Source organism: Pogona vitticeps, chromosome 1, assembly GCF_051106095.1.
Source record: "Pogona vitticeps strain Pit_001003342236 chromosome 1, PviZW2.1, whole genome shotgun sequence".
NCBI lineage: Eukaryota > Metazoa > Chordata > Lepidosauria > Squamata > Agamidae > Pogona > Pogona vitticeps.
Window position 1 is genome coordinate 43,826,104 of NC_135783.1, and position 14,722 is coordinate 43,840,825.

General features: G+C 40.5%; 1 long non-coding RNA gene across 1 annotated transcript in view; it reads right to left on the reverse strand.

The window, feature by feature from the left end:
• Window positions 1-13,857, reverse strand: part of LOC140706900 (uncharacterized) — a 28,569-nt gene extending 14,712 nt beyond the window's left edge. The window contains exon 1 of the long non-coding RNA XR_012086825.2: window positions 13,679-13,857. This is a non-coding gene — a long non-coding RNA (uncharacterized LOC140706900). The remainder of the gene's footprint in view (window positions 1-13,678) is intronic.
• Window positions 13,858-14,722: the final 865 nt, after the last annotated feature.

Here is a 14,722-nt window from a genome sequence, read left to right on the forward strand (position 1 = left end):
TTTGAAAAAAAAAGGTGTTAACCCAAAATCAGTACTAAAACATGCTTAAAACAAATTAAAACCCAGACTTTGAAAAATAAAAGACCCCTAAGCTTTGACTTGGAAAGAGGAATCTTCCAGTTGCTGGTTTTCCGAATTCGACTTAAAAACATTTGAAGCAACAACCCCAAGTTCCTTGCATCTTTAACATTAAGAAAATTTGTCAGATTTCAGAAATTCAGAGCAAAAGGAAGAGAAGAAAAATTCTAATCTATCCCTACTACTGGAATGGTGAATGATTTCTGCATCTTTGGGGACTTTAGGTAGTCAATCATTTGGAAATAATGCTTTGACAGTGGAGTGAAATGGTACAGATTTTCTTTCACTGATCATTAAAAAGGTGTAGCTCTTGATGAAGAGACTGCAGCCTAACCAGACCTTGTAATGAAGCAAAGGTGTGGGTAATGAGTGAAGCATGGTAAGAAGTGAAATAGTGTTAATTCAGAACACAGTGTTCATTTCTCCATATAATTATAATATTGATATTGGTATTTTTAATCAGACAATTTGCTATATCTTTCTATTTAAATCAATTGTTATTTGGAGTGCCCTTAATGCCCCTTCTAAACTGGGATGCTGAAGATTAATATAATGGATTTTGCAAGAGGTGAATGGGGAAAAAGCATTGAAGAAGGGGAAAAATGAAACTGTGATCCAGAGAACAGACCAGAGCTTGGAAAAGTTACTTTTTTAGACTAAAACTTCAAGAATCTCATGGTCATCATGGGAATTCTAGAAACTGCAATCCAAAAAGTAACTTTTCTAAGCATCAAGGTGATATATTGCACTGGGATGACTAGTTGAAAAATCTCTCTCTCTCTCTTGTTTACTACTTCTGTATCTTACAGAGTTGCCCAGTCACAACCCCTCCAACTCCTTCACCATTTGTCCCCCTACATACCCATTTTAGTTGTTGTTCTTTTTAATCACGCTAAATGCACACACACAAATGCCTTCACACAGAGCCATTTCACCTTTGTGTTAGCTGGAAAGGTATGAAAATGGGCACTCAGGCTTTAATGCCACCTCACACAATAAAACCAAGCTTTCTCCTTATTTGCCATGGAATGTCCTGGATTTGTCACCTCATCTGGAGACCCGGATAAGCATCACAATTCCCTGAAACTTCACCAGGCACCCTGTGATCTGGCAACCCTACCAGCCATTCTAAGAACTACATTTGATAGGGATATGAGAGTTTTCTCTCTGGAGCTCTCAACCAAGGGCAGCTAGGCTGGTCATCTCTTTCCTTTTCCTTCTGCTATCAGGAAAATACTATTATTATCTAGGCAGGGTTTTAGCTGTTAATCTTGGATGCTGTTGACATGAGTTTTTTGCAGGTGCTTTTTTTAAACTGATATTTGAATTTTTAAAATATTTCTAATTTGATTTTTATTATTGTTAGCTACCTGAAGTGACATTCTTTAATTTAAAAGCAGTATATCCAATCAGTCAGGCAATCAACCCATAAGGCATACATTCTGACGTGGCAACTGTTTTGGACTAGTTATCATCCAGGACATGAACACAGCTGCCCAGAGTAGATTCCCAAATCTAGATGGGTGGGTGGGGGGAATGGAGCAAATAAATAAATAAATAAAAATAAACACCTTCTCCTCTCCTTTTTTCCTAGCTATTTACCATGTAAATCATCTTCATCTCCAGCTCCATATACCTTCCCCAACCTTGCTTCTGCAGTTAAAACTGTTGCCATGGAAGCATGGCAAATCTGTGACATTACCACATTCAGGAACTGCATAACAAGCTCTACAATAATGTGTGTGTGTGTTTTAAAAAACACTGTGTATTAGAAATATTCTAGTTTTCTGCCTGAAAGAAAAAAAATCTGCATGCATTTTCAGGTGTGCCTTGATCTATTTCTTTCAAGCCAGCCTAATGTCTCTAGAAATAATTTGGGCAGCTGAAGAAATTAGCAGGCAAACATATGGACGATTTACTGCATACACAAGAGGTTAGCAAGTGATGCTCCATCCATCAAGTCTGGCGTTAGAAAGACTGCTACTTTAAAGTCAATGTTGACTTTATACTGGCATGTGCTGCACTCACTGGAGAAGGATGTGGGAAACTGCAGTGATGAAAGGGAGAGACTGAGATACATTTTTCATACAAATGGTAAGACGTTCAGGTGGAATGGAAATGAAAAGTGGAAGACTCAGAAGAGGTGGGAAATGAAGTATTTCTTCATACAGTGCATAGTTAGACAGTGGTCCTGTCGGTGATTTCCATCCACATAATTAAATTGCAAAACGTTACTTTGGCAAAGTGCCACTAACTAATAAGGTACCAGGTGTTTTACTAGACACACGGCTGCCATGCATGTCTTATAATGTGACCTGAGCCTCAGTAGTTAGCAACAATTCAGAATGGTGCGTTGCGTGCACCAAAATCATCAACTGGTCATTGGAATTTAATGTGACTGTGGCAATGGCCCTCAGTGTAGATGACTTCAAAGAGGGATTAGAGAAACTCATGCAGAATAATGCTGTCAGTGACTATTAGTCATGATGGCTGTGAATTATCCCCACCAGTTGCTGAGAAACAGTGAGAGCAGAGCCTATTCCCCTCATATCTCACTTCTGGGCTTCCCATAAATATCGAGCTAATTACTCTGGGAAACATGGTGAATTGAATCAGTCTGATCAACCAGGACTCTTCTTATGCTACATTCTTAAAGGGAGTGACTATATTGCATTAAAATCATATTTTATTTCTACATATTCAGGTCCCACACCCAGCTAGTTTTACCTCAAAATCTACACTGAAATACCATATGTAATTTGAGAAAAATAGAACAAGGCATATTTTTTCTAATTGAACCAGGGTCTATCTAATTCATTACTGGACATTTCCAATAACAGAGGGCATTGATGTTGTTTATTCGTTCAGTCGTGTCCAACTCTTCGTGACCCCATGGACCAGAGCACGCCAGGCCCTCCTGTCTTCTACTGCCTCCCAGATTTGGGTCAAATTCATGTTGGTAGCTTCAATGACACTGTCCAACCATCTCATCCTCTGTCATCCCCTTCTCCTATTGCCTTCACACTTTCCCAACATCAGGGTCTTTTCCAGGGAGTCCTCTCTTCTCATGAGATGGCCAAAGTAGTGGAGCCTCAGCTTCAGGATCTGTCTTTCCAGTGAGCACTCAGGGTTGATTAGCTTTAACTATGTGGATCTTTGTCGGCAAGGTGATGTCTCTACTTTTTAAGATGCTGTCTAGGTTTGTCATCATTTTTCTCCCAAGAAGTAGGCATCTTTTAATTTCGTGGGTGCTGTCACCATCTGCAGTGATCATGGAGCCCAAGAAAGTAAAATCTGTCACTGCCTCTATATCATTCCCTCCTGGCAGGTGATGGGACCAGTGGCCATGATCTTAGTTTTTTGATGCTGAGCTTCAGACCATTTTTGCAATTTCCTCTTTCACCCTCATTAAGAGGTTCTTTAATTCGTTTTGCATGATGTATTCTGCATATAAGTGCTTTCTAAGACCCACTTGACTTCACTCTCCAGGATGTCTGGCTCAAGGTCAGCAACGACACTACCTGGGTTCTCCAGGACATCCAGATCTTTCTGGTATAATTCTTCTGTGAATTCTTGACACCTCTTCTTGAAGTCTTCTGCTTCTGTTAGGTCCCTCCCATTTTTGTCCCTTATCATGTCCATCTTTGCACAAAAGGTTCCTTTAATAACTCCAATTTACTTGAACATATGTCTGGTTTTTCCCTTTCTATTATTTTCCTCTATTTCTTTGCACTGGTCATTTAAGAAGGCCCTCTTGTCTCTCCTTGCTATTCTTTGGAAGTCTGGATTCAGTTTTCTGTAACCTTCCCTATCTCCCTTGCATTTTGTTTCCCTTCTCTTCTCTGCTATTTGTAAGGCCTCATTGGACAGCCACTTTGCTTTCTTGCATTTCTTTTTCTTTGTGATACTTTTTGTTGCTGCCTCCCGTACAATGTTACGAGCTTCCATCCATAGTTCTTCAGGCACTCTGTCTACCAAATCTAGTTCCTTGAATCTGTTCTTCACTTCCACTGTGTATTCATAAGAGATTTGGTATAGGTTATACCTGACTAGCCCAGTAGTTTTTCCTACTTTCTTCAGTTTAAGCTTGAGTTTTGCTATAAGAAGCTGATGAGCATAGCCACTACCAGCACCAGGTCTTGTTTTTGCTGACTGTATAGAGCTTCTTCATCTTTGGCTGCAGAGAATATAATGTCCATGCATTGAGTTGCCTCTTGTGTTGTTGGAAAAGAGTATTTGTGATGACCATCTTGTTCTCTTGACAAAACTCTATTAGCCTTTGCCCTACTTCGTTTTGAATTCCAAGGCCAAACTTACCGGTTGTTCCTTTTATCTCTTGACTCTCTACTTTAGCCGTACAGTCCCCTAGAATGAGAAGAATATCTTTCTTTGGTGTCAGTTGTAGATGATGTTGTAAGTCTTCATAGAACTGGTCAATTTCAGCTTCTTTAGCATTGGTGGTTGGTGCATAAATCATAGATGGAAGGAGCCTATAAGGCCATCAAGTCCAAACCCCTGTTCAATGATGGAATCCAAATCATAGCAGATTAGACAGATGGTTGTCTCTTTGTTTTTTCTGTTTAATATCTCCAGCATTGGAACACTCTCAATCTCCCAAGGTAACTGGTTCCATTGTTGCACTGCTCTAACAGTTAGAAAATTCTTCCTGATTTTTCAACCAAAATCTGTCTTTCTGTAATTTGAGCCCATTATTACTTGTCCTGCATTCTGGGATAATTAAGAAGAGGTCCTGCTCCTCCCCTGTATGACTACCTTTCAAGTATTTGAAAAGTGCTCTCAGTCTTCTTTTCTCAAGGCTAAATACACCCAGTTCTCAGTCTTTAGTAAAAGGGTTTGGTTGCCAGTCCCTTGATTTATCCTCCCCCCCCCCCCGAACTTGTTCAAGTTTGTTAGCACAAAGTATTCTAGCTGAGGCCTAACCAGTGCTGAATAGAGAGACACTAGTACCTCATGGGATCAGGAGACTATACTTCTGTTAATGCAGCCTAAAATAGCATCTGCCTTTTTTGCAGCCACATTATACTGTTGGCTCATATTCAGTTTGTGATCCACAAATGTATAAAGAAATGCATGAAACCTGGAAAGTTCTATCCAGGAAGCAAACTGAACACACTTCTCACCCACCTCCCATCATTAAGGATACTGTTTCTGAAGCTGAAACATGGAGGAAATCAAGAGCTAGAGAGTACTCTTTTGCTTATTCTATTTGCAATGCTTGATTTGTATTTTTATTCTGTCTCAGATATTGCATACAAATGTCTACAGTTACACTAGCAACATAGTGGCTGTACTTGAAAACAAATGGTGCCAGGAAATTCAGCCCACACACCATAGTACATAAGAAAGGTTGAGCAGCAGTACAAAAAAAATTGGCCAATTTTGTTCCTTCAAATAACATAACTGTATTTCGAGTAATGGCATTTAAAACGTCTCAGGGTGAATTAGAAAATCATACATGATTCTTATGGAGAGTTTAGTTTAACTACATGAACTGCAGAGAAAGAGAACAGAACAATTCAGTCCAACAACCTTCCGTCTATAATACTTGCACAAAGACATATAAGATACATGAGGAGAATGATAATCACCTGAACTCTCAGGTGGTCAGCTTTAATAAAGACAAGAGATGACTTCCTAGCAATTGTGTATTTAGCGATTCAAGAATGAAGGTTATGTGTTGATCAGAACAGGCTCAAAGAGCTTTCAGAGGATACATGTGCATAAGTTCATGTACATGAACCCTAGTAGCCCCAAAATGGATGGTACCAATAGCAACATTTGACACATATAAGGCAGGAGGAATCCCCCACTCCATAGGCCCAGGCCAGATGATGGAGTTTCTTCCTTTTTTCCATTGAGATCTGCATCCTCTCCTAAGAGGCCCACCTCGGGGCATTATCTCAAACCTTTCCTTCTGTCCCAAGCCAAGGAGAAAAGATGAGAAGCTGGCTATACTGGCTGAAATCCTCTTAGCATAACTTTACGCCTTGCAACTAGGATGATATGATCAGTCTGCACCAGGAACATTTAATATGATGCAACTGAAAGTTTTCTATCCATCACCCCACACTAGTTCCGAGGCTTCCAAGGCCTGCCTTTTGACTTGGGGGTGCCTTAGGGAGCTCTGGGACAAAAGGAGTCTCTTATAGTTTAAAAAAAAAACCTACCCAATCACTGCCATTGTGATCAGGACCACTGCCAGCAGTCCAGCAGCAATTTTTGGATATTAAAGGCTCCCTAATCCCAAGGCTTCCAAAGGTTTCCTCTGGCCAAAGGAGAACCTTAGGAAACCTTGGGTCACCCGTCTTTGCGACAATTAGCTACTGGATGTTTACTCCTCCTCCATATTTTCCAACTGAGGAACAAGGGGGCGAGGAAGCTCTATTGAGTACTTTGGCTGTACACTCAGTGAGGCTTTCCTACTGGACACTAGTTCCCTACACTTACCAACATGTTATTTACCTGCAGTTGATCAAGTAATTATTGTTAAGCTCTCTTCAGGCATTACCATCACATCTTAAATCAATACACAAGCAGGAGGAATGCTTTAGCTCCATCCACTCCATCATCACTTCCCTCATCCTTGTACCTGTGGAGGGCAACAGTCTGAAGTAGGGAAAGAGAGCTTATGTTCTCTGTGAAGACATGACAGAAGTGATAAAAGAGAGGTTTGGGGCTAGATTGCTCCCCTGCTGATTAATTCAGCATGCTATGATAATTCCTGAATAGGTCTAAAGCTCTCCTTCATTACTGCTGATTATCTTTCCCCTTCAACAGTGCTTCTAACATTTTTAAACCCAAAAACCTTTTTCCAGCATCATTTTAAAAAAGCTCATGCTCTCTTCAAACCTGTCTCTTGCCAATACCTGTATCTGAAATTAATTAATAATTTCACTTGAAAAGTATTTGAAATACAGCAACAACAAAATATCAAACCATTTCTTGTTTTAGAAAAAAAAATATTTCATGTGATCTTCTGTCTTTTTACTCTAATTACAGTGTAACTTCCAGATCAAGAAGGACAAAGGAAAGATAATAGACGTGTGGTATTCACCTGGAATGGGACCTTAGGGTTTGCACTGATGAAAAAACACAAAAGAGGCTTTTACTGTAATTTGTAATTTTGGATAGAGAGTGTCTGAAATCAAGTTCAATTAGCTTAGCTAAAGAGAATAACAAAAATATTGGATTTCTCTCACATTTTTTTCTCCTTGATTACCTCTAGTTCTTTCACTTCTCTTTGCACCACCTTAGCACTGGACACCTGCCTTGGTCTTTTCCCTCCCTTTCCTTGGTTTGTTACCACCTGAAAGTTTAAATGTTATTGGCTTTTGAAAGAGTGTCAGAAAACTAATGGGGAAAAGGGAGAGGTGACAGCTAGATCGTAGGGGCTACAAGGCTCTTCCATGAGATCTAGAAAGGATCCTAGTAAATTCCTTAATTCCTTTTCCCTTGAGAATTTGGGGGGGGGGGGGAGCAGGTTGCCTAAGTGACAGCTGGTTGCCAGATTGCTGAGATTGCATGAGACTGCCACCCCTTTTCCATGCAATTTATTACAGATCCTAGTTACCTCCATTTGCCCCTCACAGGGGCTACATGCTCTACCACTCTCTCTCTGGCTGACACCTTTTCAAATAACCCCCTCCCCCCCCGCTTCTCCCTGTAAAGGAAAGAGAGGAGGGGAGGTGACTGAAATCCCTTATAGATCACATGGAAAAGGCATAGCAAGGAGCATACAGTGGGGTCTTAACTTAAGAACGACTTGAGTTAAGAACATTTTGACTTAAGAACCGCTCTCATAGGAAAATATTGACTTGACTTACATACTTAGATTTGAGTTAAGAACTGAAAAAAAAACCACGTGGGAGGCAGGGAAAGTGCAAAAAGTGAACTTTCAGTTAACTGCTGGCCCGTGAAAAGGGTGCCTGTCTGCTTCCTCACTCCTCCCAGCGTTTAGAGAGTGGATTGGGAGACAGTCTTCAGGCTGTCTGGTACTGTACTGCCTGGACTGTATTTTCCCTGCCTTCCCTGAACCTTTCTTGACCTAAGGAAAAAAAAAGAAACAAAATATCCCCCTCTAGTGGTCGAAGGTGGAATAGCAGCTTCCCATTAGTTTCTATGGACGGAAAAGAGCAGATACGGATTAAATGGTTTTCAATGCATTCCTATGGGAAATGCAGATTTGACTTGAGAACTTTTTGACTTGAGAACCGCCTTCCAATACGGATTAAGTTCTCAAGTCAAGACCCCACTGTACAAGCTCCACAGTCTGGAAGTTATCTGTCACTTAGGCACTCTGTCTTTCTCCACAATTCTCCCTGTTGGGAAAGGGGAGAAGAGAAATTACTGGGATCCCTTGTAGAAATCATGGATGATGGCAATAGAGAAAATCTTCTTCCTGGAACATTTCCAGTAACTGGTGTCATAAAAGTCACTGCTTTTACTCATTGGAAGTGCTATCTTCAAGGTCCAGTATTTCAGCCCTCTACAGAATTCATTCACTCAACATCAACAGAAGAAGTGGGGATAAATACTATTTTGTTATGAAAAAAATTAGTTATAAATTTGTTTCAGCAGCTCCTGATCTTGCAGAGTTGAACGTTGCCTGCTTCAGGGGCAAGAGTAAATTAGTGCTTTTTAAAAAAATCATAACTCATAAACTGCCAAAACTTCCCCTAATTGGGCACCAAGCAGGAGCAGACTGTCTGCTCCAACTATGCCAAATATGGTGCTGATCTGAAGTCCAGTTTTCTAGTCTGAAATTTTTGTTTGAACTGCCATCCCTTTTAAATTAAACTGATAGAATGCTATTTCTCTCAGTTGCGCAAAAATCATGGAGGGGCTCCTGCCCAGCAATAATAAATTTCTATTTTAAAAAAAATTCTTTTCAATGTGGGTAGGATTATGGGGAAGGGAATTTAGAGTTAGGGGGGTATGTATGGATAGAAAAAGGGTCAGATTCCAGAGAATGAGATAGTACATTTACATCAACTTGTACAATTATACAACAAAGAGAGATTAACAGCAACAACAACAACAAACAGCAAATTTTCCCAGTATTACTATAGCTACTAATTTATCTATTCCCTAATTGGGCCATCACATTCTTTTTCTTCTTTCCAGGCTGTCTTATGAAATTATTCCCTATATATCCACCAAACATAATCAAAGTCTCCTGTGTTTTTCATTTCCCACACCATTTAAAAATATTTTTCTATCTTTTTAAAAAAAGTTGTCATTGTGTACCATCAGTAAATCATGTATCATCTATAAAACATCTTATCTGGATTTTCTTTAATAGTTACTGATTTTTAAACATTTTATACCTATTGTATCCTAAAGTCTTTAACCATTTTATTCATTTTATCCATCTTTATTGTTGAGGTTTTCTTTCCTCCTCCTGGATCCTCTTGTTTCTATTGTGCACTTTCCTTTGAGCCTCTTGCTTGCTCTTCTGCTCTAGTTGAGCTTCTTTCTTCCTCAGATCCTGATGATCCACTTGATTTCTCCCCTTCTCATTTCTCATCTTCTTTTTTCTCCCCCTTTCTGCCCAGCCACTTCTTTGTTTTCATAAAATCTTCTGCCTTCATTTTTGAGTTAGTATAATAACTCTGCTCCTGGATCAAAGAGGACACATTCAGGTATCAACTACTTATACATAATTGAGTTTGTTTTCAAGAGGCATGTGAACTCATATTGTCTCCTTTTCTGTCTTATTTGTCATGGAATATGTTTAAAGATCTTAATCTCTTTATCTTTTCTATTTCTATTAGGTTCCTTGTCTTGTATATTTCTTAAAACTTTATCTCGAAATACTTTTCTCGTAAATTTAACATGAATTTCGCTGGGGAGATTTTTATTCCTGGTATATGCTGTATTAATTCTTCGTGCTGTGTCTATACTTTGTTGATCATCCTCTGTCTGCATCTCCATGAGTGATCTAAATAAGTAGCAATCACTTGCGCTGCATCTCCTCCTTTTTGTTCTGGTAGATTCTGGAATCTAAGTATGGCATTGGATCTTTCCAATTGTAGATTTAACAGAGTAATTTCATCTTGCTTGCTTTCCCATTTTAGCTCTGTATTCAAGGGCTCCAGTATTCCTTCTGATCTTTTTTGGTGCTTCAATTATTCTGGCTATTTCTTTTTTATTTCCTGTAATTTAATTTTTAATATCAGACATTTGCATCCCTAACTCTTTCATTTGTACACATAGCTAAGCCATCCTTCCTTGTAGTTGCTGAAGCCCTGTAGATAACATCTCTTGAATTCTCTGTTGCCAGTCCTTAAATGAATCTTGACCCAATATCCCACTGAGGTTCTGTTCTTCTGTTGGTGAACCTCCCTGAGTTCTCTCTTTCCCACTTTTTGTCTCCATATTGATTTTTTCTCTTCTTCTTAAATTAAGCAAATAAGAGACGCTGTTTAAGTCTTCTGTCAGCAGCTGTTTTCTTTTTCTTTAAGGGATGCTGTTTAAGTCTTTTGTCATCACGTATCATAATAATCTTGCCTTTCTTTCTCAGTCTAATTTACATATCCAATCCAAGAGTGGGGTGGCACTTCCCTCAGAGTTAAACATTCTCACAGTTTCCAAGTCACAACAATAAAAATTTAAAGTAAATAGAATTTGGTATCAGTGTTTCAGATAGCCCCTGGAATGAGGCTTTTATCTTAGAGTGATCTCCTTTTGTAGCAAAATAGTTTTCTCCTCCTTCTCTCTTTCTCACTTCTCTTTTCTTCTTCTCCCAATCCCAATCCCCTCAAAATAATGCAGCACATAGCCATTAATGTCTAAACCACTGGCAACAATGTGAGTACACCCCTAAGTGGCAATGTTCAAATTGGGCACAAATTATGTGGCCACCATTATTTTCCAGCGCTCCCTTAGCCCTCTTGGGCATAGAGTTCACCAGAGCTTCACAGGTTGCCACTGGAGTCCTCTTCCACTCCTCCATGATGACATCACAGAGCTGGTGGATGTTAGAGACGTTGCACACCTCCACCTTCCGTTTCAGGATGCCCCACAGATGCTCAATAGGGTTTAGGTCTCGAGACATGTTTGGCCAGACCATCCCCTTTACCCTCAGCTTCTTTAGCACGGCCATTTTGGAGGTGTGTTTGGGATTGTTATCATGTTGGAATACTGCCCTGCGGCCCAGTCTCCAAAGAGAGAGGATCATGCTCTGCTTCAGTATGTCACAGTACCTGTTGGCTTTCATGGTTCCCTCAATGAACTGTAGCTCCCCGGTGCTGGCAGCACTCATGCAACTCCAGACCATGACACTCCCACCACCATGCTTGACTGTAGACACGACACCTCACCTGGTTGTACTCCTCACCTGGTTGCCGCCACACACACTTAACACCATCTGAAACAAATATGTTTATCTTGGTCTCATCGGACCACAGGACATGATTCCAGAAATCCATGTCCTTAGTTTGCTTGTCTGCAGCAAACTGTACACCGGCTTTCTTGTGCATCATCTTTAGAAGAGGCTTCCTTCTGGGACGACCACCTTGGAGACCAATTTGATGCAGTGTGTGGTGTATGGTCTGAGCACTGACAGGATGACCATCCCACCCCTTCAACCTCTGCAGCAATGCTGGCAGCACTCATACGTCTATTTCCCAAAGCCAAATTTTGGATATGATGCTGAACATGGGCACTCAACTTCTTTGGTTGACCATGGTGAGTGGAATCTGACCTGTTAAACCACTGTATGGTCTTGGCCACCGTGCTGCAGCTCTGTTTCAGGGGTTTGGCAATCTTCTTATATCCTAGAGCAACAATTCATTTTTTCAGATCCTCAGATAGTTCATTACCATGAGGTGCTATGTGAACTTCCAGTGACTAGTCTGAGAGAGCGAGAGCAATAACACCTGCTTCCCCTTCACACCTGAGACTTGTGACACTAACGGGTCTCATGACACCAGGGAGAGACATTCCCTCTCTCCACTCTAACTCTTTTACTAAGTAACTGCTCTAACTGTAAAGCTATCTCTTTCACTCTTACACCATTACATACGATACAGAATCACTCCAGCTAAGAACCATACAGACCTTTCACACTTCCTTTCAGAGAGATTGTTTTGCACTTTTCAACAGTCATAACAATCAGTCTTGGCATAAATTCTGTATGCTGTTGTCAATCAACCCCTGTCACTACCATGGAAAGAAATATCAACTTGTACAGAAAACATATATACATTGTAAAACTGCCAGAAGGTGTGCTACCATGTATGAATAAGAAAGTTATACTGTATGTATGACAGTTGTCCATGTTTTCCAAGTTTTTAGAAAAATTACAGAACTGTATACTGTGTGTGTGAAACACACACTTGAAATCTTGATATGCTCCCCTGATGGGCAAATCCCACCAGCTGAGAATCACAGTTCTACAGTTTCCTATCCCAGAGACAGTGGTGGCATATTTTCTTTTATCGGAACAGCAATATAATCAGGATACAGCTTACACTTCACATCACAAGCTCTGACAATATACATTGGATGAGTAGATTATTTTTAAAAAACTTCAAGAAAGTTGGGATCTAATGACAACAATTCCATACATATCACTTAGCAGTCCAAAACCACTAGAAACCAAAACAAAAGGGGTGGGGAATGGAAAGCCATTCTCCTTCTAAAGGAACATCTCCATCAATACACAAAACCCCCAGAATGGCAAGCTTTATTAGAGGAGACAATTTAAAAAATCCAACCAGGAACAGCAAAAGTACACAAACATTAAATCCTAAAGGTGCCAAGTATCAAAGCAGCAGTGTAAGGAGCAGTAACTTCATAGGAGGCTGCCTCTAAAAGTCCTACAAAAGATATATGTTTTCAGCAGCCTCTTAAAACTAGGAGGAAGGGAGCCAGATGTAACTCCACCAGGAGGCAATTCCATACAGATGGTGGAACCACCAATGGACAACCTCTTTTTGGGATTTTCTGCCCTCCTTTAGCATAGCCACCCAGAGAAGCATAGCTTAGGAGGATCTGGTGGCACAGGAATATGATCTTGCCATCTCTTGGGGAGAGCTAGACTGATAAGATAAGTAGATAAAATGAATACTGGCACAATTTCTTATAATTGGTGATTTTCTAAGTCTCATTAGGCCAAGACTCCCTAGCAAGCCTTCTCCATGCATCAGCAAACTTTCCTGTCTCTTTGCAAACATGAGACCCCTTCTTGTTTTCCATCTATCACCAACTCACATTTCCCCGCATTGTTCTGCTGATGCATTTGCTGATGAGCCCTGAGCAAGAAATATGCCATTCTGCACAGACATTGTAAGAGTCCTGTGCAGCTGGTTGTTGGTTTTCCCCCCCAGGTGAATCTTGTGCAAGAAAAATGCCATCCTGTGCAAGAACTGTAATATTCCTGCACAATTTACCATGAAGCCTCTTTGAAATCCTGTAAAATTTCTTGCCAAGAAAATCTCAATGCAAAGAGAACAGAGTAGGATTTTTTTTCAATTTCTCTGTGAAAGCAAGAGGTTGTGAGATTCACATCCTTAGCCTGAAGACATCCTTTCTCACTGAGGATAAGAAAATGTGTGAATATTAATTACATTCTTACTTGAGAGGCGTTCAGAGGTCAAATCGTATAGTTTTCAGGTTTAAAGTCCAGAAGTCTCCAGCTGCTAGCAAGTGTTGTGAGAGATAAAATATGGTTGCTACCAGGCGCTCACTGGAGCCAAGCAGCTGTCCAAAACAATGTTTCATCCAGATAAGCCTGCCTCAGCTCACTTGTACAGGGTGTGTCTGGTTGGTCACCAAAGTAACTGCACCAGAATTGGCCTGTTTCTTTTACTCAAAGAATATGAACAATGTTCCTTCTAATTTTAAGCCCCGCTGGGTGTGACTCCACCCCTTGCATCTGTGGCTTCACCACCATACATGGGGTTCCATCACAACTGGAACCAAAAGGTCTGGAAACAATAGATCTGGGTGCATGGAGGAGGAAGAACCCTACGCGAGGGGGAAGAGTTGTGCACTAGTTGCGCACTGCAGCGAAATGCCAACAGGTGACGTCATTCCTGCCTGTCCATTACAGAAGCTCAAGGGGGAGGAGCCAAGGATAGGGCAGGAGGGGTGGAGTTAGAGAGACAGTTGGAGATGTGGAATGGCAGTTAGGGTTTAGGAGAGAGAAGGTGAGGGTTGGTGAACTGAGCTGAGAGAGTTAGGAGAGTGAATTGAGAAGGTTAAAATATAGTGAACAAGCAGGAATGAAATTCTAAGTACTATAAGAGAGATATTGATTAAAAGTATACAGCAGTTTGGAATAAAAGTGATTGTCTACATGAACCAATACGTGTTAATACCTGATACAGTTCATATGTGATTGATTATTTACTTGACAATAAAAGACTGTTTGTTAATTAAACCTCTGGTTCTTAAGTTCAATAACCCTTAGTTTTCGCAGCACACGTGTATAACATAATTGGTATTAGGAGAATACCTGGTGACAGCATGAACAAAAAAGGGCGTGATCCCTTGTGAGGGCCAAATTAAAGCAGGGGCCACAAGGTAGATCGCCACACACACCTTAGAGGGAACCTTGAATGTGAAGTAATGTAAGGAAACAGGAAGCACACACACAAACTGGAAAACATGGCTGAGA